The 27,962-nt window shown below is 40.8% G+C and overlaps 1 protein-coding gene and 3 pseudogenes across 1 annotated transcript in view; 2 read left to right on the forward strand and 2 right to left on the reverse strand.

The window, feature by feature from the left end:
- Positions 1-491, reverse strand: LOC102138365 (probable ribosome biogenesis protein RLP24 pseudogene; annotated as a pseudogene).
- Positions 492-5,917: 5,426 nt separating this feature from the next.
- Positions 5,918-27,962, forward strand: part of IGFL1 (IGF like family member 1) — a 99,619-nt gene continuing 77,574 nt past the window's right edge. The window contains exon 1 of the mRNA XM_074023944.1: positions 5,918-6,833. The gene's annotated coding sequence lies outside the window, so the exon portion shown is untranslated. The remainder of the gene's footprint in view (positions 6,834-27,962) is intronic.
- On the reverse strand, positions 20,132-22,360 carry LOC102133807 (proton-coupled zinc antiporter SLC30A5 pseudogene; annotated as a pseudogene).
- On the forward strand, positions 23,038-26,128 carry LOC102138729 (ATP-dependent clpX-like chaperone, mitochondrial pseudogene; annotated as a pseudogene).

Consider the following 27,962-nt stretch of genomic DNA (forward strand, 5'->3'; position numbering starts at 1 on the left):
TTAAGAAGGATCTTCTGTGTCCACATCCTCTTGTAACTGCTGAACCATTTTCTCTTCCACCTGTTTCCCTTTGTCTGCAAGAGGGTCTCGGATAAGATGAATGTTTTGCTTGACTTCTTTGATATTCTGAACTTTCTGTAGCTCTTATTTTTCTTCAATCTGCTCATTATAAATTTAGCTTGGCGTTTCTGTTTGATCTCTTCAACTCTCTTCATTGCATCAGTAGTTTTATTCCATAGCTCTCGCTGGTATTTGATAGGCTCATTTCTACGTTTTTCAAATTCAAATGAATTATCCACTGTAAGCTCTTTACTGGCTGCTTTCCAGAATGCTTTGGTCCACCTAACTTTATGAGGATTGCGCTTCTTTTTAAAGTTTTTATGACATTTAGATTTACAAAATCTGAACACCTTGCAATCGTTGTGGATGAACATCATGCCTTGGCCAGGGTAGATGGGCCCCGAACAGAAATAACACTTCTTGATACACATGTTGAACCCGTGTGGGTCCCCAACGACCAAACGCCAAGCTTGAGAGCAATCATTTTAACAATATTAAATCTAATACATAAGTATGAGATGTCTTTGCATTTGTTTGTAACCTCTTCAGTTTCATTCATCAGTGTTTTGTAGTTTTCCTTTAGAGGTCTTTCATCTCCTTGGTTAAATTTATTCCTACGTCTTTTATTTTCATTTTCTGTAGCTATTGTAAATATGATAACCTTCTTGATTTTGTTTTTGGCTAGTTTATTGTTTATGTATAGAAATGCTACTTTTTTTTGCATTGATTTTGTATCCTGTAACTTTACTGAATTTATTAGTTCTAAGAGTTTTTGGGAGAATCTTTAGGCTTTTTAATATATAAAATCATGTCATCTGCAAACAGGGAAAATTTGACATCCTCCTTTCCTATTGAATGCCTTTTAGTTCTTTTTCTTTTCCAATTGCTCTGGCTAAGACTTCCAGTACCATGCCGAATAAGAGTGCTGAGGGTAGGCATCCTGGTCTTATTTCAGTTCTTAGAGGAAAAACTTTCAGTTTTTCCCCATTCAGTATTATGTTAGCTGTCAGTGGGTTTGTTATATACAGCCTTCATTATGTTGAGGTAATTTCCTTCTCTACTTACTTTATTGAGAATTTTTATCATGAAGCGATGCTGAATTTTATCAAATGCTTTTTCTGCATCTATTGAGATGATTATGTAGTTTTTCATCCTTCATTCTATTGATGTATCAAATTTATTGATTTGCATATATTGAACCATCTTTACATTCCTGGTTTAATCATGGTGTATGATCTTTTAGATGTATCGTTGGATTTGGTTTGGTAGTATTTTATTGAGGATTTTTGCATCTATGTTCATGAGGGATATTAGTCTGTAGATTTTTTGTGGTTTTTGTGTCTTTGTCTGGTTTTGGTACCAGGGTTATGCTGGCCTCATAAAATGAGTAAGGAATAATTCCCTCTGATTCAATTTTTAAAAATAGTTTGAGAAGAATTGCTATTAAATCATCTTTAAAAGTTCGGTAGACTTTAGCAACAAGGCCATCAAGTCCTGGATTTTTGTTGGAAGACTTTTTATTATTGATTCAATCTCATTATTTGCTGTTGTCTATTAGGTTTTGTATTTCTTCTTTCTTTTTTGTTCAGTCTTGGTAGGCTATATGTATACAGACATTTATGTATTTCTTCTAAGTTTCTGAATCCATCGGTGTATAGTAATCTCTAGTTACTATTGTTCATAGTAATCTCTAGTGATCCTTTGTATTTCTGTGGTTTCCATTGTGATGCCACCTTTTTTGTAGCCGCTTTTATTTATTTGAGTCTTCTTTCTTTTTCCTTAGTCTAAGTAATAGGTTATCAATTTTGTTTATCTATTCAAAAAACCAACTTTTTGTTTCATTGATCTTTGTTTTTTTAGTCTCGATTTTGTTTACTTCTGCTCTGATCTTTATCATTTTCCTTCTATAAATTTTGGGTTTGGTTTGTTCTTGTTTTTCTTTTCCTTGAGGTGCATTATGAAGTTGTTTAATTGAAATCTTTCTAGTTTTTTGATGTAGGCATTTATTAATGTAAACTTAGCTCTTAATACGGTTTTTGTTGTGTCCCATAGGTTTTATTTAGTATGTAGTGTTTCTATTTCTGTTTTGTTCAAGGAATTTTAAAACTTCATTCTTATTTCTTTCCTTCACCCATGGGTCATTCAGGAGCATGTTGTTCAATTGTCATGTATTTGTATAGTTTCCAACAATTATAGTTTTGGGATCTACTTCTCCCTTCAGATCTAATAATATTTGCTTTAGATAGGTGTGTGCTGTGGTGTTGGATGCATATATGTTAATACTTAGAATTATATTCTTTTGTTGAATGGATTCCTTTAGTATTATATAATATCTTTGTCTCTGTTTACAGCTTTTGACTTGAAGTCTGTTTTGTCTGATATAAGTACAGCTACTCATGTTCACTTTTGGTTTACATCTGCATGGAATGTCTTTCACTTTCCGTCTATGTGTGTCTCTATAGATGAGATGAATTTCTTGTAGGCAGTACATAGCTGGGTCTTGTTTTATAAAATTCATTCATCTAGTCTATACATTTTCAGTGAGGAATTTAGTCTATTTCTATTCAAGGTTATTTTTAATAGGTGAGAACTGTCATTTTATTGATTATTTTCTATTTTTTTGTATTTCCCTGGCTGGTCTCGAACTCCTGCACTCAAGTGATTCACTTGTCTCATCCTCCCAAAGTGCTGGGATTACAGGCATGAGCCACCAGGCGCAGTCAGCCATTTTGTTCTCAAGCTTAGAGGTTCTTTAATGCTAAATCACTGCCTCCTTTTCAGGTCTAGGTGGAGCCTTAAGCAGAGATTTGCCTCAGCTCTAATAATCTGTGGGAACACTGCCGTTCTGGCATGTGGGAGGTCCCAAAAGGGAATATCTCAGCAGTGTGGAAAGCCTGGCTAGGGGTTCATTCCCAGGGTAGCTGTAGAAGGAAGTTTCTACAGTGTGGTGCTGCTGAGCAGACGCTGATTTGGTGTCTGCTTTGGCTGAGTTACAGAGCAGAGTTTCTAAGGCTGGGGCAGTAGACCCACCTCCCACCTCTGTCCTTAGGGGTATTTCTCCCTTTAAGCACTCTTGGTGCCTCCCGTGGGTTAAGATAGAGGGCAGGGGCCGGGCGCGGTGGCTCACACCTGTAATCCCAGCACTTTGGGAGGCCGAGACGGGCGGATCACGAGGTCAGGAGATCGAGACCATCCTGGCTAACATGGTGAAACCCCGTCTCTACTAAAAAATACAAAAAACTAGCTGGGCGAGGTGGCGGGCGCCTGTAGTCCCAGCTACTCGGGAGGCTGAGGCAGGAGAATGGTGTAAACCCGGGGGGCGGAGCTTGCAGTGAGCTGAGATCCGGCCACTGCACTCCAGCCTGGGTGACAGAGCAAGACTCCGTCTCAAAAAAAAAAAAAAAAAATGGAGGACAGGTCTCCTGCCAGGGAACCCAAGATAGTGGGGAAACTGGTTGTTCACCTTGATCTTTTTTCCTAGTGTAGAAACAGTGGATTGGGGGAAAATATTCCACAAGTTTGGTGCCCTGCAGAATGGAGGGAGGGGAGTCACAAATGTGGAAGTCGGATTTTCTTACCCTCTGCTCAGAGTTCTTTTCACTTCTCTGTGGCCCTGGGAACTGTTCTGTCTTCATATTTGAGTTATCGGATATTTCTGGTGTTAATCTCTGCACTGTATATTTGGTTTTGGTTTTCTGTGGGAGTTGGGGGAGTGAAGCCAGCTTGCTTCTATGACACCATTTTGGAACGGGAAGCTACATTTCCGATTTCTTTGATTTGGAAACATACTGGGTTAAAATTAATGTGGAGTACTGACTGTGTTATCGGGCAACATTGTTTATCATTTAAAAGACCCTTGATCTGGACTACAAGGACGTGAGTAGACACATAGCCTCAGAAAGATTACATAACCTGAACTACAAAACATGGTGTAGGAATTAAGTCTTGGCTGCCATGGGTGGAGTCTTTTGTTACTGAGCATGACAGTTGTGTATGTTGGGAGCTACACTCATAAACTGATATAAGCTATTTTTGCCTGTCCTGTTTGAGGAATGGTCCATACCACCAACCAGATGGTCTTACTCCTTTCAATTGAACTGCCTATTTTGGCGGCTGGAAAGCAACACCTCGATAGTTGTAAGTATTCCCAATAAAGATGAATCTAACTCTTTCATGCTGACATGTTAGATGTCCTTCCTGTTTTTAAAATCCTGGTGCCAAGCTAAAGCTATGTTGTCTTTTGCATGTGAATGTCAATCTGAACTCAGGAAGTATGCTGCTGATCTTACATAGTGGTTGCAAGTAGGAAACAGACATACAATTGAGAAAATCAGCAAAGACACAAATTGATTATTCAAAGAGATTGATACAATTGAAAGTGAAGTTGGGAGTGTCGAGGGGCATTATAACATTTGTTCATGGGAAAGAGAAACCTGTACGTGGGAATAAACTCTGCGTCCATGGCTTGAGGGACAGTAGAGGCACGACAAGCAAAATTTTCAGATAATTATGGGACGAAGACAAATATGGGATTGTCTGATAATCATGAGATTAATTCCAAAATTTATTGACATTAAGCATATCCATCATTCCAGGGGCTCAACTGCAGGAAGTTCCTACCTATGCCAAATGATTGATTTTGCAAATTGATTTTACCAAAGTGTTAGGGTAGCATCCATCAAATAAATCAAATCCACCTCTATGTCCTCCCAACTTTCTCCATCTCAATTCCATTGTAAGCTCTTCCACAATTTTTTTTTCTATCCACTGTTTGCAATATGAATTAAGTACAACTCTCTTCTGCATCAAAATACGACGTTTTCAGAATTCGTCCTACTTTGTGCCTAGACCCATACTGAATGGCATTTTGGGTTTTCAGCTGCATATCCTCGTGCATATTTGATTAAAACCGTCATCATGTAGTGGAAAGGTTCAGGTTATCCAATGCTACATGACAAACCATCCTAGAACTTAATGGCTGAAAGCAACAACAATAACTTTATTATTACCTCTCACAGTTCTGAGGATTGACCCAGCTCAGCCAGATGGTTCTCAGTTAAGGTCTCTTATGTGATTGAAGAGAATTGGTACTGAGACTGGCATCATCTGAAGCTCGTCACTCCCATATCTGGTGACTCCACCGAGCAACGGTGCAGTTTAGCCAAGCAAAAATAATAGCCAATACATGACAGGAACCATGAGCTTCTGTCAGCCTTTAAGTGTAGCTTCCAAAGCATACAAGTGTTATACTCAGGAACAAGAAACTCCACTGTGGAAAACCAAGGCTTATTTTTTAAACTTTTTTTTCTTTTGTAGTCCAGGTTACACAGTCATCTGGGTCTAAGTGTCCAGTCACAGTCCTTTTAAGTACATACTGAGGGACTTTTTAATGGTAAACAATGTTGCCTGATAACACATTCCATATTAATTTAACCCAGGATGGTTCCAACGAATCAGTGTTGGGAGAAGATCACCTGAGGCCAACTTACGAAGCGGCCCTAAGATCTGTTGAGAACTTTTCCTCCCAGGACTTCCATGGACTTGGATTAACAAGTTTAATATAAGACCACCTGGACCTGTATTACCCAGTAGCCTTCACACCCTAACCCATTGGTCTTTTTTGTCAATTAGTTTTTGTAGGGGTTATAATAGCATTCAATTGTGGGGTCAAGGCTCACTGTAAAATGCAGCAAACATAGCAGTGTATCAATTCACAACAGTTGGTCAAAAGGCCTGCGAGGCGCTCTCTCTGGGGGAATTTTAGTCGATATTCCAGTAGCCAACACTAGACGGCAGTAGGAGACTGCTTAGAAACTGGAGAGCGGCGCCCACCTTGCAGTGCGCAGGCGTCGTCAGTAGAGCTCGCGCAGGCGCATGGGTGAGGCGGCCTTGGCCACCAAGTTTCCGTTTCAGTGGCCGCTTTGGTGTCAGTAGGCGTTGCCACTTCCGGCCGTTCTGGACACTTGTGATGCTGCAGAGTTCATGGCTGAGGTCGCTCCTTGCGTGGGACAAGAATCCTCCGCAATGGTTTGTTTTGGCTGCCCAGGAGGGGTGTCAAGTCGCCGCCTCAGAGTTCCCCGCCTCCAAAATGGAGCTCAGCGAGTCGTGCCTGCCACAGTGCACCTGGTTTTGCAGCCTAAGCGGGTCACTTTAGTGCATCCTCCTCGCGGATTGGAACCTGTTTGCACTCCCATAGCCCGAATGAGACCCAGGTCACACAGGGGCTCAGATGTTCTCCGCCGCCCCTGGCCATGATCCCCCAACCAGCCACCGGAGTTTCCAGGCCTCAGGCGCTTTGGAAACATTTATACGTCGTCGGTGAATGGCAGGTACCTATCTGCTTTGGCTACATCATTGTCTGCACCACTCCTGTCAGCTCGGTTGCAGCCTGGATTTGAATCAGAAACTTTGCATGGTGGATAAGGGTTGTAAATATCCAGATGAAATTGCCCTCATCAAAGGAAGCTCAGATGAGAGATTTCTGCCTAGAAGCCAAAAGTCTCCCCTAAAGGAAAGAGTCAGTTTCAAGTATTTGCAACCTCAGGACAGTGTCAATGTTAGATCACCACAATGCTGCCCATCAAGGAAGAACTCTATTGCTCCCTGGCTTCTTTCCTTGAGCTCTAAACACAGTAGATTCAGAAACTAAGTCAGCAAATGGGGGAAGATTCTTAACCGTGCTAGGTCGGAAATCATGAGTCAGAGGGCCTTCCCTTCCTCGAGTTCAGGCTTCCACTTGACTGCAGATCAGAACTGGAAGAGACAGTGAAAATGTAAGTTTAAATCAAGATTGTCGTTTTCACTTTTATATACGTAAGGCCATTTTAAATGAGTCACGGGCAGATATTTATTAAATAAAATCACCAGAAAAATTCATGGGATTTGACCTAACTTTTATCCTGGGGTGGGGGAAGAACTAGCACTACAGAATACATTTAAGCTGCAAGAGGTGGCTCATGCCTGTAATTCCAGCACTTTAGGAGGCCGAGATGGGAGAATCACTTGAGGCCAGGAGTTTGAGACCATTCTCATCAACATAGCGAGTCAACATAGGGAGACTCCATCTCTATTTATTTTTTAAAATAATAAAGAATAAATTTAAAAGGAAAGAGGTGTAAAAACGACAGCTACTTAGTAATTAAATTCTGTGAGTCATGGTTTGTTCGTGGGAATGATTCTATTTGAATGTTATAATAATTTTGTTTCTAATTTCAGAAAGTATTTTGGTCCTTCTGATCAAGTCTTTGTATCTTTGTAAATCACGAGATAAAGAAACACCTTTCCAAAAAAGAAGTTGAGATCTTGTGATTCAGGACTTAAGCATTCTGAGTGTCAAGGGGGTGTGGTGTCAGTGTTGAGATGTGTGGCCCTGTCCCTGTTGGTGTTCTTGGTTTGAGACTTACGTCACGAAAGAGTCAGACAGTGTTGACTAGGTAAAGGAGTTCTGTGGTGTCTATGGTTTGGTCTCTGGTAATTTTGCTGAGCCAGAAAGGGAATTCCAGCCTTGACGTCCACGGCTGACTCTCCAGGCAGGCTGCCCATTGGTGGGTGGGAGCAGTGCCTGCTGTGCTTTCAGGACTGTGTCCATCACTTCCTGTCCAGGTGGACACTCGCGCAGGCTTCCCTTGGTGGATGGGAACCTAGTCTCCCTGTGCATTTACTGCCATGCTCATCATGCACTGGGGATCATCAGCCCACCTTTTAAGCCCAGCCCACAATTGACCAGTTACCTTGTGGGTGATAGTGGAACTGTCTGTGTCGCCAAGCTTCCCACACAACTATCTGCATCTGGTTTGGACTGGCTAAACCAGGCCACACCAAAGGGCAGGGGAGCCTTAGATACAAAACGCTGAAGAGAGAGCCTTAGATACATAACACTTATTTCAGGTGTGAGGGAGCATGTGAAGGCATCCTGATTGCATCGTTAGGAAGTATTCATTATCGTTATTGCGTTTTTATATGCAACATTTAAACTACTGTCTAACTTATTTTAAAATAATTTTAGACTTACAAAGAGGTTGCAATAATAGTATGGTGAATTGGTGTTTTTCATTCAGCTTCCTCTAATGTTGCATAGCCTTAATAAAATTATTGAAACCAGAAAACTAATATTGACATGATGCTGTTAACTGATCTGCAGACCTTATTTGAGTTTCATCAGTTGTCCCACTGCTGTCCACCTTATGGTGCAATCCAGAATCCAGTGTTGCAATTCATTATTGTGTTTTCTTACTCTCCTCCATTCTGGGATAGTTCTTCCTTAAGGCTTACCTCTCTGGTAAGCCTTGGATAGTCTTGTCTGTGCATTGATGCAGCCTCGCCCTCAGCCAGGAATTTGGGGAAGACTCCACAAGGACATCTGGTGCTTACCTCTGCACAGTTCTTCTTTGATACCATACCTCAGAGACTCCACCCTCACCAGCTGCCCTGAATGTCCTCATTGCTGCAGAACTGCTGTCCTGTGCTCAGATCCCAGCTATCTGCACTGCAGTTGGGAAACTGTTCTTTGGCAAATAACTTGTTTATCTAAGGGCTCACCCTGTAAATGTCCATCCCCTCAGGAATTGCAGTCTTGTGCTACCTGTTGTCTGGTACCTAAACACAGTGACTTCATATGTTTTATTCAGTGTGCAGTTTTATAGTTGTTAATGTCAAGAGAGCTAGTCTGGTTTCAGTTAACATGATCATGGCTAGAAATGGGAGAATCCTCACTTTCATCTCGAAGTCTATTTTAGCAGAGTATACACTTCTACATTGGCTGTTTCATTCTTTCACTCTTTAATGAGGAAATTCCTTATTAGTACTATTCATGTCCTTGGTTAGCAGACCAGTCATGCTTTCAGGAGTTCAGTTTTCACACCATCTTCTCTTCGGTTCAAATTACTATTACTTTCTTTTTCTGTTTCCCCATACCTGGCTCCATGAAAATGTATTTATTATCACATTTTAGTGTGAGGAGGCCATTAAGGGGGGATATTTGTGAAAGAATATAGGCAAACTGTTACTTAGAATGTCTTCAGTTCTGTAAGGTGTTTGGCATGTAAGGTGCTTGGTCTACATATTTCTTTGAAATTAGTACACAGTCATAAAACTTTAAATAATCAGTATACAGATTGTTCTGTTAAAAGAAGCACTTGTGTTTTCCATGTTTCTGTTTCTACTTGTGAGTCATATTTCTGTTGCTGAGATAACCTATTATTATATCCTATTTTACTTATAATACGTTTTGTAAGAAAGAAAGACTGATGTCACTCATTGTAGGTGTAAAACAGGCTTACCATGAAATGAAAGCCTTTGTTCAACTTAGAGTCCTATTGTTTCTGTTTTCATACTCTTGTTGCTAATACACAGAAGAAGCAGCTACAAGAGCTGGAAGATGACTCTGTATACTTAATGTCTTTAGTTGAAAGAATTATTCAGCTAAAGAAACACAGTCATTAGCTATGGAATTTGAGAGCCTCAACAGTTTCAATGACAAATACAAAAGTATTTTTAAAAAATGAACTCAAACAGTGTGATAAATTTTTATATAAAAATAAAGTTTCAATTTATGTTTTGTTTTAATGCCTTTCTGAATTACTGGTTAGACTAAAATCTGTAAAAATGCAATGTATTAAGTGCATATACCATAATCAAAAGTTTGAAGTGTCACATTTCTTCTATAATGGGGAGAAATTAAGCACATTTGGTAAACATTTTTTATATTCAAACCTGGATTTTAAGATAAGTTAAATAATTACTTTCAATCACTGTCAAGGCTCTTGATTCACATTTTGGGGTTGTTTCTTTTCTTAACGCAAGACTAACTTTGTGTTGTTGTTTTTTAGAGATTGGGGTCTTGTTCTGTCACCTAGGCTGGCCTGCAGTGGTGTGGTGATGGCTCACTGCACCCTCAAACTCCTGGACTCAAGCGATTCTTCTGCCTCAGTCTCCTGAGTAACTGGGACTATAGGCACGCACCACCACTCCTGACTAATCAAAAAAAAAAAATATTTTTTGGGCCAGGCACGGTGGCTCATACCTGTAATCCCAACATGTAGGGAGGCTGAGACGGGTGGATCACTTGAGGTTGGGAGTTTGAGACCAGCCTGGTCAACATGGTGAAACCCTGCCTTTACCAAAAAATACAAAAATTAGCTGGGCTTGGTGATGTGTGCTGGTAGTCCCAGCTACTCGGGAGGCTAAGGTGGGAGAATCACTTGAACTTGGGCAGCTGAGGCTGCAGTGAGCTGAGATTGCACCACTGTGCTCTAGTACTCCAGCCTGGGTGACAGAGTGAGACCCTGTCTCAAAAAAAACATTTTTTTTTTTGTAGAGATGGGATCTCACTGTGTTGCCTAGGCATTTCTTGAACTCCTGGCCTCAAACTATCCTCCTGCCTCAGCCTCCCAAAGTGCCAGGATTACAGGTGTGAGCCACCATGCCTGTCTGTAATACCTAATTTTTGACCATTTCTTGAAATTGGTATTTTATCAGATAATCTAAGTTATAATGCAGTTGATCTTTTAAAAGGACATACTGTCTCTCTAAGTAGAAATGACTCCAAAATGTTTTTGGGAAGTTTGATACTTTTTTTTTTTTTTGAGACGGAGTCTCACTCTGTTGCCCAGGCTGGAGTGCAGTGGCCGGATCTCAGCTCACTGCAAGCTCCGCCTCCCGGGTTCACGCCATTCTCCTGCCTCAGCCTCCCGAGTAGCTGGGACTACAGGCGCCCGCCGCCTCGCCCGGCTAGTTTTTTGTATTTTTTAGTAGAGACGCAGTTTCACCAGGTTAGCCAGGATGGTCTCGATCTCCTGACCTCGTGATCCGCCCGTCTCGGCCTCCCAAAGTGCTGGGATTACAGGCTTGAGCCACCGCGCCCGGCCTAGTTTGATACTTTTTATGTCTAAGGTAGCCTCAACCAGAAAAGTGACAATTTAAAATTGACAAAATTATATTTTTAAAACTTCAAAATGATAAATAATTTTTAACTAATAAAGTTCGCCTCAAGCTAATAAACTTAAGTCTGTAAGGAAATTAAAATTAAATATTAGTTTAATAACAACTAAATATTTACTAGAAGCTGCCTCTCTTTATTGGTAATTTATTTTTACTTATAAAATTTTCTGAAGAGCTTTGCTTAAAGACCTTGATATTTGAAGCAGTTGGACAATTGATGAGGAAATTGCTTTTATGATTATGAAAACCTCAGGTTTATAAAATGCATCTATTAATAATTTCTGTAATGGTGATCAAAATATAAAACTTAACAAGACATTAATATCTCACTGGAAGTGTATATGGGTTTCTGAGCAATTAAAACATTCATAAGCAGAATAAAATGCATTCTCAGAAAACTAGAAATATCAGGGAACTTGCTTAACTTTGTAAAAGGCATCTACAAAAATCCTACAGCTAACATCATATTTAATGGTAAAGATGGAATGTTTTCCTCCTAAGGTCGGGAACAAGGCAAGGGAGTCTATTTTCACCACTTCTATTCATTTTTGTACGGGAAGTCCTAACTAGTGTAATGAGGCAAAAACGCATACAGATTGGAAAATAAGTGATGAACTGTCTATTCACAGACATTATTGCCGATGTAGAAAATCCCAGGGAATCTATAAAGAATTCATAGGACAAATAAATAAGGTTAGCAAGTTCACAGACTACCAAGTCAATTAATATAAAGTAATAAAATATATTTCTATAGACTATAAACAATCGTCTGTGGAACAATTCACATTTGAATTGTTCACTGTCTGTCTCTTTGAACAATTCAAATTTGAAATTAAAAGCAATTTAAAAGGGTATCAAAAATTAAATATCTATGCCTGAATCAAACAAAATGTGTGTGGTTCTGTATGCGGAAAAGTTCAAAAACTGGGACATAAAGATCTAAATCAATGGAGAGATATACTGTAGCCATGGACTGGAAGACTCATTGTTAGATGTCAGTATTCTTCACCTTGATATGTACATTCAAAGCAAACCTAACAGCCTGGGAGGATTTTTTTTGGGGGGGAGTCATATTGTAAAGCTGATTCTCAAATGTGTAAGGAAAGGCAAAAGAACTAGAACAGCCAAGACAATTTTGTAAAAGAAGAACCAAGTTTAGGGACCTGATTCTGAGGCTTTTATAAAGGTGTAGTAATCAAGATGGTATCTTATTGGTGAATGGAAGAACATACAGATCGATGGAACGTAATGGAATATCCAGAAGTAGACCCACACAAAAATGGCCAATTGAGTTTTCCTTTTTAATCAAAAGTAAGAAAATTTATTTTGCAGAGGGGTTGGTTTAAAAAAAATATTTAGATTGATTTTATTGGATAAGCAGTGTATGAATATATGTGTTCTATTCAAAATGATAGAAGTCTATAGAGCTAAAAGTGAAAGTCTCCATTACCTCACCCCAATCAGTTTTTGTTTTGTTGTAATTTTGTTTTTTTATTTTTCTTTTTTTTCTGTTTTTAAATTTTATTTTAAGTTCTTGGATACATGTGCAGGATGTGCAGGTTTGTTACATAGGTAAACATGTGCCATGGTGGTTTGCTGCACCTATCAACCCATCACCTAGTATTAAGCCCTTCATGCATTAGCTATTTATCCTGATGCTTTCCCTTCCTCTGCCCCCACTGACAGGCCCCAGTGTGTGCTATTCCCCTCTCTGTGTCCATATGTTCTAACTGTTCAGCTCCCACTTATGAGTGAGAACATGCAGTGTTTGGTTTTCTGTTCCTGTGTTAGTTTGCTGAGGATAATGGCTTCCAGCTTCATCTATGTCCCTGCAAAGGACATGATCTCATTCCTTTTTATGGCTGCATAGTATTCCATAGTGTATGTGTGCCGTGTTTTCTTTATCTAGTCTATCATTGATGGACATTTGGGCTGATTCCATGTCTTTGCTATTGTGAATAGTGCTGCAGTAAACATACGTGTGCATGTATCTTTTTAATAGAATAATTTATATTCCTTTGTGTTTATACCCAGTAATGGGAATGCTGGGTCAAATGGTACTTCTAGTTCTAGATCCTTGAGGAATTGCCACTGTTTTCCACAATTGTTGAACTAATTTACATTCCCACCAATAGTATAAAAGCATTCCTGTTTCTCCACAGCCTTGCCAGCAACCGTTGTTTCTTGACTTTTTAAATAATCACCATTTTGACTGGCATGATATGGCATCTTGTGATTTTGATTTGCATTTCTCTAATGATCAGTGATGTTGAGCTTTTTTTTCATATGTTTGTGTGTCACATAAATGTCTTCTTTTGAGAATTGTATGTTCATATCCTTTGCCTACTTTTTGATGGTTTTTTTTTTCTTGTAAATTTGTTTAAGTTCCTTGTAGATTCTGGATATTAGACCTTTGTCAGATGAATAGATTGCAAAAACATTCTCCCATTCTGTAGTTTGTCTGTTCACTCTGATGATAGTTTCTTTTGCTGTGCAGAAGGTCTTTAATTAGGTCCCATTTGTCAATTTTGCTTTTGTTGCAACTGCTTTTGGTGTTTTGGTCATGAAATCTTTTTCCATGCCTATGTCCTGAATGGTGTTGCCTAGATTTTCTTCTAGAGTTTTAATAGAAGTTTTTGGGTTTGGGGTTTTACATTTAAGTCTCTAATCCATCTTGAGTTAATTTTTGTGTAAGATGTAAGGAAGGGGTCCAGTTTCAATTTTATGCATATGGCTAGCCAGTTTTCCCAGCACCATTTATTAAATAGGGAATCCTTTCCCCATTTCTTGTTTGTGTCAGGTTTGTCAAAGATCAGATGGTTATAGATGTGTGGACTTATTTCTGAGATCTCTATTCTGTTCCATTGGTCTGTGTGTCTGTTTTGGTACCAGTACCATGTTGTAGCCTTGTAGTATAGTTTGAAATCAGGTAGAGTTTATATAATGGTTTAGTCAGGATGGCAAAACCAGGTATCCAAAGGAGAAGGTACCTAACCATGCCTAGGAAGGAAAGGAGTTGTTTTGTAGAAGGGGTTGGGGTTTGAGAGATTAGCCAGATACGATCAGCAGGGAGAGCACGTGTGTTTTCATGAAGAAAGATGCCAAGATAGGTAACGGATGAGGAAGAAATTTGGGCTTTAGAGGGTGATACACGATATCCTTTTGAGAACAGATGTTGGAGGAGCAGGAGGGTGTCCTGTTGGGAAGATTTGTAGGATGGGCTATAAAGTAGAGGGTTGTCAAAATATTGAATAAGGTAAGAAGCAGATGGATGGAAAGAAAGTAAATCATGAGAAAGGGCTTGACTGAAGTAATGGGGGCTGTCCCTGAAGCCTTGTGGCAGTACAGCCCAGGTAAGTTGCTAGGACTGATGGGTGTCAGGGTCAGTCCAAGTGAAAGTGAAGAGAGGCTGGGATGAAGGGTGTAAAGGAATAGTAAAGAAAGCATGTTTGAGATCCAGAACAGAATAATGGGTTGTGGAGGGAGGTATTGAGGATAGGAGAGTATATGGGTTTGTCACCACGGGGTGGATAGGCAAGACAATTTGGTTGATAAGATGAAGATCTTGGACCAGCCTGTAAGACTTGTCCGGTTTTTGGACAGGTAGGACAGGAGAGTTGTAAGGAGAGTTTGTAGACTTTTAAGAGGCCATGTTGTAACAGGCTGGTGGTAACAGGCTTTAACCTTTTTAAAGCCTGCTGTGGGATGGGATATTGGCATTGAGCAGGGTAAGGGTGATTAGGTTTTAATGGGATGATAAGGGGTGCATGATTGGTTGCCAAGGAGGGAGTAGAGGTATCCCGTCGATTAAGGTAGGGAGATACAAGGGGAGGATGTGATGGAGGCTTTGAACTGGGGAAAAGGGTGGCAGTGAGGTGTGGTTGTAGCCCAGGAATAGTCAGGGTAGCAGATAATTTAGTGAAAATGTCTTGACCTAATAAGGGAACTGGGCGGGTGCGGATAACTAAAAAGGAACGCATAAAAGAATGTTGTCCAAGTTGGCACCAGAGTGGGGGAGTTTTGAGGGGTCTAGCAGCCTGGCTGTCAATACCCACAACAGTTGTGGAGGTAAGGGAAACAGGCCCTTGGAAAGAAGGTAATGTGGAGTGGGTAGCCTCCATATTGATTAAGAAAGGGATGGACTTACCCTTCACTGTAAGAGTTACCCAAAGCTCTTGATGGTCCAGGAGGTTTCCACGGTGATGAGGCAGCATCAGTCTTCAACCATTAAGCTGAGAAGATCTGGGAAGGAGTCAGTCAGTCTTGGGTCAGAGTTTCAGGGGCTCTGGGAGTGGCTGCTGGGCAAGTTGGACAGTCCGATTTCCAGTGGGGTCCCACACAAATGGGACACAGCTTAGGAGGAATCCCAGGCTGCAGGCATTCCCTGGCCCAGTGGCCAGATTTCCAGCACTTGAAGCAAGATCCTGGGGGAGGAGGTCCTGGAGGAATGCCTGACCGCTGCAATTTAGGTGTTTCAAAGTTCTTGTGTGCTGGAGATGTAGCTGGGCTTTCTCTCACAGTGGAGGCAAGTAATTGCAACTCAGAAATACATTGCCACTTGGCTGCCTCTTTTTTTAATTATTGTACACCTTGAAGGCGAGGTTAATTAAGTCCTGTTGTGGGGTTTGAGGGCTGGAATCTAATTTGTGGAGCTTTTTCTAATGTCGGGAGTGGATTGGGTAATAAAATGCATATTGAGAATAAGACGGCCTTCTGGCCTAAATGCTAACTGATTTGGGAATGATCTGATAGAGAAAAAGGAGCATTAATCTTGACTGTTCCTTTAGCTCCAGCCACCTCTTTAAGAGGAAATTGTTGGGCAGGTGGGGGAGGGCTAGTTATGGTATGAAACTGTAAGCCAGACCAGGTATGAAAAGGGCAGGTGAAAGAAGGATTATAGGGCTGGGGAGCGGAGGCTGAGGAAGAATTGGGACCTGCCTCGGCCTGGCAAGGAGCAGCCTGGGGAGGAGGGGAGAGGTCAGATGAGTCTGTAGAAAAGGAGGATTCAAAGAACTCAGAACTTGAGGTGGAAACTGAAGGAACAGACAGGAGAGAAGGAAGAAAGATTTGGGATGAGTCACATTGGGAGCAGAGACTAGGGAGGGACCAATGTGTAAAAGAATGCCTGGATGTCAGGCACCTGAGACCGTTTGCCCATTTTTCAACAAAAATTATTTAGGTCTTGTAGAATGGAGAAATCAAAAATGCCATTTTCTGGCCATTTAGAGCCATTATCAAGGTTGTATTGGGGCCAAGCAATGTTGTAGAAGAATATAAAATGCTTAGGTTTTAGGTCAGGTGAGAATTGAAGAGGGTTTAAGTTCTTGAGAACACAGGCTAAAGGAGAAGAAGGAGGAATGGAGGGTGAATGTTTGCCCATAGTGAAGGAGGCAAGCCCAGAGAAAAGAGACGGTAGAGACATGGAGGAGGTGGGGTGGTACTTGCCACCAAGGTGAGGGATCAAGGCAGGCATTCCCACAGTGATCAGACACCTCTGAAATGTGGGTTAATAATCAGGCAAGCATCCCCACAGTGATTAAACACCATGGGAAGACTGTCTTCCTGAATGCGTGACCAGCGCCGGAGTTTTGAGTTTATGGATAAAAGATGTGTCCTTTGTCTCTACCAGAAAGGGAAAGGAACTAAAATTAAGGAAAGGGGAGATTGAAGGGTGGAGGGATAGCGAGAGAGATTGGAGAAGATAGTGAAAAGACGACTTACCTGATTTGAAATTGGTGAGATGTTCCTCGGGCTGGTTGGTCTGAGGACCCAAGGTGGTAGGTGGATCTCCTCATGGAGTGAGGGTGAGGACAGGGGACTGATCTCCTGAAGGGTCTTCAGCACCAAATGTCACATGCGTCCATGTGAAGAGACCACCAAACAGGCTTTGTGTGAGCAATAAAGCTTTTTAATCACCTGGTTATGGGCAGGCTGAGCCTGAAAAGAGAGTCAGCAAAGGGTGGTGGGATTATCATTAGTTCTTATAGGTTTGGAATAGGCAATGGAGTTAGGAGCAATTTTTTGTGGGCAGGGGGTGGATCTTACAAAGTACATTCTCAAGGGTGGGGAGAATATTACAAAATACCTTCTTAATGGCAGGGGAGAATATTACAAATTACCTTCCCAAGGATGAGGAGAGTGTATCATACAAAGTATGATTCATAAGGGTGGGGAATATCACAAAGTACATTATCGCAAGGGCAGGGAGGGTATATTGTCACAAAGTCAGTTGATCAGTTAGGGTGGGGCAAGAACAAATCATAATGGTGGCATATCATCAGTTAAGGCAGTAATTGGCTATTGTCACTTCTTTTGTGGATCTTCAGTTGCTTCAGGCCATCTGAATGTATACCTGCGGGTCACAGGAGATATGATGGCTTAGCTTGGGCTCACAGGCCTGACACTAATACCTGTAAGTTTCTGTTTTTCATCTGAGCTGCATAACAAAGGTCACAGGACATGCTCGAGTGATCCTAGATTGTAGCCATCTAGGCACCACAGCAAAGGACATAAGTTTGGGCAAGACTCCTTTAGCAAAAGCTAGATAACAGCCGTAGGGGCCACAGAGCAAGAGACATATATAAACCTGAGTTATGAGCCTGTCACTGTTTGATAAACTGCCTTTGTTCTTCTTCTTTACATTCACTTTTATGCCACTCAGAAGAAGGTATATAAGCAAGACCCTGTCTTTGTTCAGGGCCCAGTTTTTGGACATTAAGTCTGCTGGGTCTGAATGCACTCAATAAAGATCCTCCAATATTTCACCCTGAGGTCTCTCTGATCCTCCTGGTTTCTGCAACAACACAATCACTCACTGCCTTTTTTGGCTGGGGATGGGAGCTCCCCTTGCCCCCTGTGGCTCTCCAGGATTGGTTTTAGGATACATCAAAAACTGTAATGTTACACTTTCATATTCTCATTGCTTATTTCATATCAGTGGCTGAAATTTTCCCAAATAGTTTAGTATACAGTAAAAGTGGCAATGTAGAGTTTACTTAATGGACTTAAGTTATAATTAGGAACTACTTTTATTTACAGAGAATCCATAAAATATAACTTTTTTCCTATTTTATCCTTAGGCTATGCAAAAAGTTGTTCAACCTTTACTGTAGGTGTTTAAGCATGCAAATACAGTTTATAGTGGAGATACCTTCTGACAAGAAGTAAACACCCAGAAGTGATTTTGGTCTTCATTAGAACTCATTATTATTTGTCTATTTTCCAAGATGATATGATATACCATGTTCACTTACATTTTAAACTTCTGTTTATATATGTAATTCAAATAACAATTATTTTACTTCTACAATTAATGTTTCACTCTGTATTTAAATTTCCTGTAAGAAAGACTCCTTGATTTAATAATGAGGAGCTTTATTATTTTTTTTAAATATGGTGACATGTTTCTGTATAATTGTGTGCAATTTTTTTACCTCCAGCAACATAAATACTGAGTCATTTATTCTTTATTGCTCATACCCCAGGGTAGTTGTTGAGTTACCTTACATGATGTAAATACTGTCTTTTGCAGTACTTCATACTCTTCGTTTGTTTTGTTATAGCCAGAACATTATAAAATCCAGTTCTTAGATCAGACATATGTTGAAAGTAACTCTTTTTCCACTTGAATTGTTAAATTGTTTACTCTAGGGTGTTTACTCCTATAACTTGCAGTGCTATTCTTTGTTCCAGCACATTGGATGTCACCTCTATATCAGTTGGTCCTGTCCCAATAGTGGCAGAATGATATCAAAAAGTGAAGGTCTCAGTGTAATATGAAGTCTTCAGTTTTGTTTTGTTTTTTTTTTTTGGTTTTTTTTTTTTTGAGATGGAGTCTTGCGCTGTCGCCCAGGCTGGAGTGCAGTGGTGCAATCTCGGCTCACTGCAAGCTCCGCCTCCCAGGTTCATGCCATTCCCCTGACTCAGCCTCCTGAGTAGCTGGGACTGCAGGCACCCACCACCATGCCCAGCTAATTTTTTGTATTTTTAGTAGAGACGGGGTTTCACCGTGTTAGCCAGGATGGTCTCGATCTCCTGACCTTGTGATCCGCCTGTCTCGGCCTCCCAAAGTGTTGGGATTACAGGCGTGAGCCACCGCGCCCGGCCGAAGCCTTCAGTTTTTAAAAGTAGTATGTATATCTGTTGGATATTCTGGTGGTAGTCTCAAAAGGATGACCTGATAACCTCACAGGCATCTTTAGTTAATGGGACAACACTGAGAAGTATTCATGTGGCAATAAAAAGGAATAGAAGAGTTAAGCAATGAACCACCCACACTGCTCTGTGAGCATAATGGATGTGATCACACCCACATTGCCAAGTGTCTCTGCCAAAACATATGGAAATACATCTTTCTTCTAGCATTCATGCCTCGTTAATGGCTGTGACTCTTTCACAGTCATGGTGTCCGTGTATAAGATGCAAATGGCTATGATCAGATGAGTGACATCTTCATTGAGAAGCTCAACAGGTATTGTTATGAGCATAGATACCAATCAGGTTTACTGCCAGCCCTCTAGCTGAGACTGGTGTTAACATGTGTATCTAATCCTAGATGATCAATTGAGCCACCGACTAACACAAAAACAAGTTTTGCTATTAGAAAAATCTATTAATAGAAACCCAAACCTCACCATTATGAAGTATATCCTTGTAACAAACCTGTAAATGTACACCCCAAGTCTGTACAAATAAAAAATAAAAATAAAAAATATTACATATGATGAAGCAGTGAAACATAAAACTTTGTTACATGGAACTTTTCCTGTTGCATTCAAAACTGCTTCATTAAATAGTCCTCCAGAATAGACTCTACGACTTTCAAAGCTAGGAGAAATTGGAGTGACCAGTTTATTCCTTTTATGAAGATTTATCCCTGAGATGCTGAGCGTCTATGTGTCAGAAGCTCCCATCTAACTTTCAAAAGGCAGTTTAATTTCCAATAATACTAATTCAACAAAACTGAGAGTTTACATTAAGCAATCTAACTAATAGGCAAGTATTCTTTGTTGTGCTTCACATTTATTTTGGAGGTCCAAGATCTGCAATTATGACAAAAACCACCAACACCACCACCTGAGGGTACATTCTGTTTGGCCTTAAATAATTATAGTGGCCCCCACCCCATGTCAGCAATTGGTTTCAGAGTGAACTAGTGACCCTGTTTTTCCAATGAGAAAGGAAAAAAGCTATGGGGCTTCTAGGAAGGTCCCTCCTTCCTAAGAAAAAGACTGAGAATCTCTTTGGATCTCTGGACATTGCTGTGTTTGGATGTGATACCAAAACTGTTGCATCCGTGTGCCAGGAGCCTGGAGGTGAAACCAGTACAGTCACGACCACAAAGCCGAGATGAACACAAGCTGGGACCTTGAGGACATGGATGAGCAGCTGAATCAAGCAGCCCTGAAAGTTGTTTGACCTTAGAACTTCCAAATATATTAGAGAACAGATTTTCTGATAGCTTAAGCCTGGGGAGCAGGAGTGGGAGTAGACAGCCTGTCACTGTGATTGCTGCCAATGGCTGAAAGTGATTTGGAAGAATCATCACATTCTGGATGTAATGTAATGTTTTGGTTTGGTTTTTACAAATCTGCTATCAAATTGATGATGTGGCTCATACTTAGTGATGGTGTCAAGGAAATACAGTACATTAGAGCTGCTGCTCAGAATGGAAAGGTACATTTTAGGGAAGAGGTCAATTCCTTCAAAACACTTGTAAGTTTGTTTTAATACTAATTGAAATACAAATGGAATTTTCTTGGAAAAAAGAAAAAGTCCATTAATAAATTGAGAGAGAATTTCTTTTTGGGTGCACCCATAGGAGAAAAATCCCCATTGCATTCCATCTTTTCATCAGGGCAGCAATAAATATCGTGACTAAAACACAGCAGTCATAGAGTGTGTGAAATACATCTGAGATGAGACCCAGACTGCTGGTCAACACATCATAGAATGATTCTACAGAGGCAAAAAGCATTCCGTCCTCTCTTAGAGGGAGATGAAAAGACATTGGTAGACAAAATGAAGACCTAGCACTCACTACCACTCCTCCAGACAGAATGTGTTCTGCACTTTCCTGGTATGCCGTTTTGTTCAGACTGTTGTTGGATGTATTCAACAATTTCCAAAGCACTAACAAAAATGGGAAAGGATCAATTGTGGGGACATTTGGAAACTTCCATTTTGACTGAACAAATGGATTCCATGTAATCCAGGATTACGACAAAGAAGATAAGCATTGTGGAAGGCATAAAGAGAGAAAACCAAGATTTATCTTTAATGTCAGTTGTCACAGGAAAGATAATGACCCATGGGCACAAGAGAAGCGGGAAATAAGATGGGATAAAGCTTGAAGACTTTTGGCTCCACTGATGTCTATAGAGAGCTTTCTGGGAGCTGTATGAAAACCAACTTTACACCACAAAGCCAAGACTAGCAATAATATTCCATACTTGTTATCTGCCATGCCTAAGAAGGCAATGGTTGTGTAAAGCATGTAAGTTAGAGCCCTGGACTATCCTAATTAAATAGGATGTTCAGCCGTTTTTGCCTTGAGATCATCACTGTCAAAAAGCAGCAACAAATAGATGACAGCAATAATGAAGAAAGCAGTCCCCTGTATTGAAGTTCTGCTCTGTGTTACAAAAAGAGCTTGGTTTATGGCTGTATTTCTCAGAGATGAGGGACAAAATACACAGACAAAATATACAGACAATGGCCAGACCACATATAAAAACAGAACTCTGACTCATGCCCTACAGCTACCTGCCTAGGAAATCAACCCACTTTTCTACAATAAATAGCCCAGGAAGCCACTTGCTGTAAGTCACACTTGTAGGAAGTCAGACTATCTCTAGTAACAATCCAGGAAACTAAACAATAACTCCAGTAACAGTCAGCTCCAAATGGCCAGGACTTGATTAATAACTGACAGCTTCCCAAATTTTTGTTCCTGTTTCTAACTTAGGAGCAACCTAGGAAAGCCAAATATGTACCCTAAACCAATCACATAGGATGCCGTACATGTAGTTAGCTATCCTCAGCTTCCCCATGCCAACAGCCTCGAATCAGGGAACATGTGAAAAAAAGGATGATACCTTTTCCACTGTAAAGCTTTCCTACTGCTCGGCTGGCCTTTGAGTCTCTCCCAAAATGGAAGTGATGGTGGCTGACTTATTTGTTGTAGAATAGATGGCCTTTGCTTTCTCATCTGGTTAGTCTTTATTTTCACAGAAGTTATTGGTGAGCTCCATTTATTAAAGTCATGGGTGCTGATATGGTTTGGCTCTGTTTCCCCACCCAAATCTTACCTTGAATTACCACACGTGTTAGGGAGGGATCTGATGGGAGGTGATTGGATCATGGGGGCAGTTTCCCTCATGCTTTTCTCGTGATAATGAGTGAGTTCTCACGAGATCTGATGGTTAAAAAGTGTGGCACTTTCTCCCTCTCTCTCGCCTGTCACCATGTAAGATATGCCTTGGTTCCCCTTCATCTTCTGCCATGATTGTAAATTTCCAGAGACCTTCCCAGCCAAGCAGAACTGTGAGCCAATTAAACCTCTTTTCTTTATAAATTACCCAGCCTCAGGCAGCTCTTCATAGCACTGTGAAAACTGACTAATACAAGTGCTTTTTGAATATGCAGATTCCTGGACTCCCCACAGATTTACAGAATCAAAATCCCTGGGAGTGAGGCCCAGGAATTTGCATTTTCATCCATAGCCCTAGTGGCTCTCATGCATACTAATAGTGAGGACCAGTGTCCTAGAATATTTGGTGATTGTCTTTCTTTGGCTTTTGTATCACAACTATGTTATGTGTATGAAATACCTAACTATCTCCACTTGTGTGTTTCAAAAGGTCCTTTTGCCTACAGGAGCAGGCTAAATCTCGTGACATTCCCCACATTCAATCCTCACCCAGAATTCCTGAGCTCTGGGGAAGGTGCCATCTCCAGCCTGGTTTGCAAGCCAGAAACACAGGCTCTCTCTTACAGGGAAAATGAAAATACATTTTCAAAATGTGAATAACCCCCAAAATGTCAGGTAAGGCACATAAAACGAAAATCGGGCAGCTTCAGTAGAGAACACAAGACAAAATGAAATGCGACAAATCACTGGAAACGTTGAGGGAAGTAGCAGTTCTGGGTCAGGGGAGGCAGAAACAGCTACAACTTGGGAGCTGTGGCCAGTGTGTTCTCTGAGAGGTAGCTATGCAGACCCAAGCTGTCAATCAACCCCAGAAACCTCTGAGGGGGTGAGTCTGGTAATGCAGCCTGACTCTGGTGACTCAGCCTGAGTGGGAGCAGTTTCACTCCCCAACTCTCTGTGTAATCTAATCTTGTGTTTGCAGCCAATACCTAGCCAATACAGAAAATTAATATCTGGGAGGAGGCCAGCAGCTCTTGACATGCAAAGTTCAGATTATTTTCAAGCTTCAAGAAGGGAACCAGCAACAGGGATGAATGAATGAGTAGAGCCACTCATCAGCAAAAAGTGTTGGAATTTTTTCTAGGTCACTCCAGCTCCTCATTGCAGTGTTGCTGTAGAGAACTGATGTCCCCAGTTCTGCCCATCTCAGGTATACTCCAGGAGGCTCCCTGGCTGACAGCTTCCTTTCTCTGCCACCTGTGTGAAGGAGCTGCCACTCTCTGTTCTCAGGTCTTGGTGACTGAGGATGGGTCCATTTTTCCTTTTGTTGATGTTGTAAGTGGGACTGGTAATTCTATTTTTGGATTGTTCATTTCCCAATCTTTTAAGACATACCAAAGGATTTTCTCTGTGAGTGTGAGCTTACAGAAAAGAGCTCTCATTGTCTTTCTGGCAACAACACCAGATAATATTGATAATGCGTTGCTGGCAATATCTACCTGTGGTTTTCTGTAAAAAGTGCTATGAGTTTGAGGACATTTACATAATAGTCTGGGAAATCCTAGATTTTAGTAATTAAAAAAATACATCATGAGGCGGGGTTGGGTGTCTACTCTGGTGAGTAGAGGGCTGTGGGGCACAGAAGCGCGAAGGCCTGGCTGCAGGGCAGGTGAACTCTGCACGGGGTCTGGGGCCCGCGGAAGGGTTCGGAACCGAGTCAGCGAGCCTTGCGAGCAGGATTCGCACCGCTGAGACCCGGGGGTCCTCGGGGCGAAGCCCTGGCCTAGGCCCCGCGGAAATGCCCAGCTGCGGTGCTTGTACTTCACCTCCTCACTCGCCTCCGGGCAGGGAGGTATTTCTGGTGGTCGCATTCATATATCAGTTTTAGGAAGACTTGGGACATTTGAAACTCAGATTCTGCGAAGAGCTCCTCTTAGATCTTTTACAGAAACACCAGCATACTTTGCCTCAAAAGATGGGATAAGTAAAGATGGTTCTGGAAATGGAAATAAGAAATCAGCAAGTGAGGGAAGTAGTAAGAAATCAGGCCCTGGGAATTCTGGGAAAGGCGGAAACCAGCTGCGCTATCCTAAATGTGGCGAGTGGTGCACACATATAGAGACCTTTGTGTCATCCACCCGTTTTGTCAAGTATGAAAAATGTCATCATTTTTTTGTTGTGCTATCTGAAGCAGACTCAAAGAAAAGCATAATTAAAGAAACTGCATCAGCAGCAGAAGCTGTAAAATTGGCATTCCAACAGAAACCACCACCTCCCCCTGAGAAGATTTATAACTACCTCGACAAGTATGTTGTTGGCCAGTCATTTGCTAAGAAGGTGCTTTCAGTTGCTGTGTACAATCATTATAAGAGAATACATAATAATATCCCAGCTAATCTGAGACAGCAAGCAGAGGTTGAGAAGCAGACATCATTAACACCAAGAGAGTTAGAAGTAAGAAGACGGGAGGATGAGTACAGATTTACAAAATTACTTCAGATTGCTGGAATGAGCCCACATGGTAATGCTTTAGGAGCATCAATGCAGCAACAGGTAAATCAACAGATACCTCAGGAAAAATGAGGAGGTGAAGTATTGGATTCTTCTCATGATGACAGAAAACTTGAAAAAAGTAATATTTTGCTACTTGGACCAACTGGGTCAGGTAAAACTCTGCTGGCACAAACCCTAGCTGAATGCCTTGATGTCCGTTTTGCTGTCTGTGACTGTACAACTATGACTCAGGCTGGATACGTAGGCGAGGATATTGAATCTGTGATTGCCAAACTACTCCAAGATGCCAATTACAGTGTGGAAAAAGCACAACAAGGAATTGATAAAGTCGATAAGATTGGCAGTGTGCCAGGCGTTCATCAGTTACGAAATGTAGGTGGAGAAGGCGTTCAGCAAGGCTTATTAAAACTACTAGAAGGCACAATAGTCAATGTTCCAGAAAAGAATTCCCGAAAGCTCCATGGAGAAACAGTACAGGTTGATACAACAAACATCCTGTTTGTTGCATCTGGTGCTTTCAGTGGTTTAGACAGAATCATCAGCATGAGGAAAAATGAAAAGTATCTTGGATTTGGAACACCATCTAATCTGGGAAAGGGCAGAAGGGCTACAGCTGCTGCAGACCTTGCTAATAAAGTGGGGAATCAAATACTCACGAAGACATTGAAGAAAAAGATCGGTTATTGCGTCATGTGGAAGCCAGAGGTCTGATTGAGTTTGGCATGATTCCTGAGTTTGTGGGACAGTTGCCTGTGGTGGTTCCATTGCATAGCCTGGATGAGAAAACACTTGTACAAGTACTAACTGAGCCACGAAATGCTGTTATTTCTCAGTACCAGGCCTTATTCAGCATGGATAAGTGTGAACTGAATGTTACTGAGGATGCTTTGAAAGCTATAGCCAGATTGGCACTAGAATGAAAAACAGGTGCACAGGGCCTTTGGTCCATAATGGAAAAACTGTTACTAGAACCAATGTTTGAAGTCCCTAATTCTGATATCGTACGTGTGGAGGTTGACAAAGAAGTAGTAGAAGGAAAAAAGGAACCAGGATACATCCGGGCTCCAACGGAAGAATACTCTGAAGAGGAGTATGACTCTGGAGTTGAAGAAGAAGGCTGGCCCCGCCAAGCAGATGCTGCAAATAGCTAAACTGTCATATTGCTGTCCTGTATATACAGCTTTTCCTTCTTTTGTTTAGGATCATAACTGTCTCTACAGTCTGATATTAAAGGCATTGGATCTATCTTGGATATCATACATGGTCAGAGAAGCCTTTAGGATAAGAATCAGATCATGTATATTATTGTAACATCACATTGATTTTACAGAGGATGTTATGTGGACTTTAATGACACAGTGTTTAGAGATAAAATGTACTTTATTTTGATTCAGTTTTTTAAAAAAAACTATGCTTTAACAAAATTCTTAGGAATTCTTTTAAGCAATGCAGGTATTGCAATAACTGTAGATGTTACAATGATGTTACTCCACAAATGGGAAAATAAATTCTTAAAAATTGAATATTGAGGAAAAAAAAATACATCGCTTTGCCTCTAGCAAATAAGAACAATGTCTCTTTGCTGATTCAGCTATACTGAATCTTTCCAAAGCATTTGCTTCAGTTAAAGCAAGTTTCAATTAGTATTATTCTAATTAGAACAATTTTTAAATTTTTACAGATGAGGTTTTACTATGTTGCACAGGCTGGTCTCAAACTTCTGGCCTCAGGGAATCCTCCTACCTCAGCCTCCCGGGTTGTGGGGATTACATGTGCATGCCACCGAAATGGGCCAATTAGTATTTTTTTAATGGACAAATTATAATTGTGTGCATTTATCTGATACAGTGTGATGCTCTAATTCATGTAACGGAGTTCTGGGAAAGGCGTACCAACCCACAGTGGTACCTGTGTGGAAAGATTAAATCAAGCTAATTAACATGCCAATTACCTTGCTTATATTTTTAGTTTTAATAGAGCCAGTAAATCTTTTCACACTCGAATTTAACTTATATTAAATTATTTATATTATATAACTTACACAAATTAAATTAATTAACTTGTTTATCTTACATTAAATTAGGCAATTATAATAACTAGTAAAAATTTTATATACTGGTTTGGCATAAACTTAATTAGTTGGAGTAAAAGTAGGCAAGGATTCGATTTTAAAATGAAGCCTTAAAATCTTGAGCTTTATTTGGACTATTTTTTTCTCGTTATGTAAGGTACTTTATTATTTATTTGAAAAGTAAGTTTAAGCTTTAATTGAGCTAAGCTTATTCAGTAAGTTTTTTCAATATACCTGGAGAATAAAGGTTAATTGAGGCTGCAGTTCAGAAGTTTTCTCTCTTTTTAAATTTTTATATTTTGTAGATATGAGGTGTCGCTGTGTTGCCCAGGCTGGTCTTGAACTCTTGGCCTCAAGTGGTCATTTTACTTTTGTCTCTCAAAGTGCTAGGATTACAGGTGTGAGTCATTGCAGTAGGCCAAGAAGAATTCTCTTAAAAGTCATTTTTTAAAATCTGATTGAATTGGTAGTTTTCAATCCCTTCTTTTTTGTTGTTTTGTTGTTGTTGTTTGTTTGCTTGATTTTTTTAGAGACAGAGTTTGTGCTGTCACCCAGGCAAAAGTGCAGTGGTATAACCATAGCTCACTGCAGCCTCAAACTCCTGGGCCCAAGGGATCCTCCCACCTCAGCCTCTCCAGTAGCTGGGACTACATGCATGTGCCATCATGCCTGGCTAGTGTGTGTATATATATATATAATCGTAGAGACAAGATTCTCACTCTGTTGCTCAGGCTGGTCTCAAACTCAGGGCTCAAGTGATTCTCCATCCCTGGCCTCCCAAAGTGCTGGGATTACGGGCATGCGCCATTGTGCCCGACCCCAATCCCTTCTGTTACCAACTTTAGGTTTATGAATGTGTCCTATTCAGCTATGTGACACACACACACACCCTGTATAGTTTCCAGGTTGTTTTTGTTTTAATAGAGATGGAGTCTCATTATATTGCCCAGGCTGGCCTGGAACTTTTGGGCTCGAGTGATTCTCCCGCCTCAGCCTCCTGAGTAGCTG

Source organism: Macaca fascicularis, chromosome 19, assembly GCF_037993035.2.
Source record: "Macaca fascicularis isolate 582-1 chromosome 19, T2T-MFA8v1.1".
Taxonomy (NCBI): domain Eukaryota; kingdom Metazoa; phylum Chordata; class Mammalia; order Primates; family Cercopithecidae; genus Macaca; species Macaca fascicularis.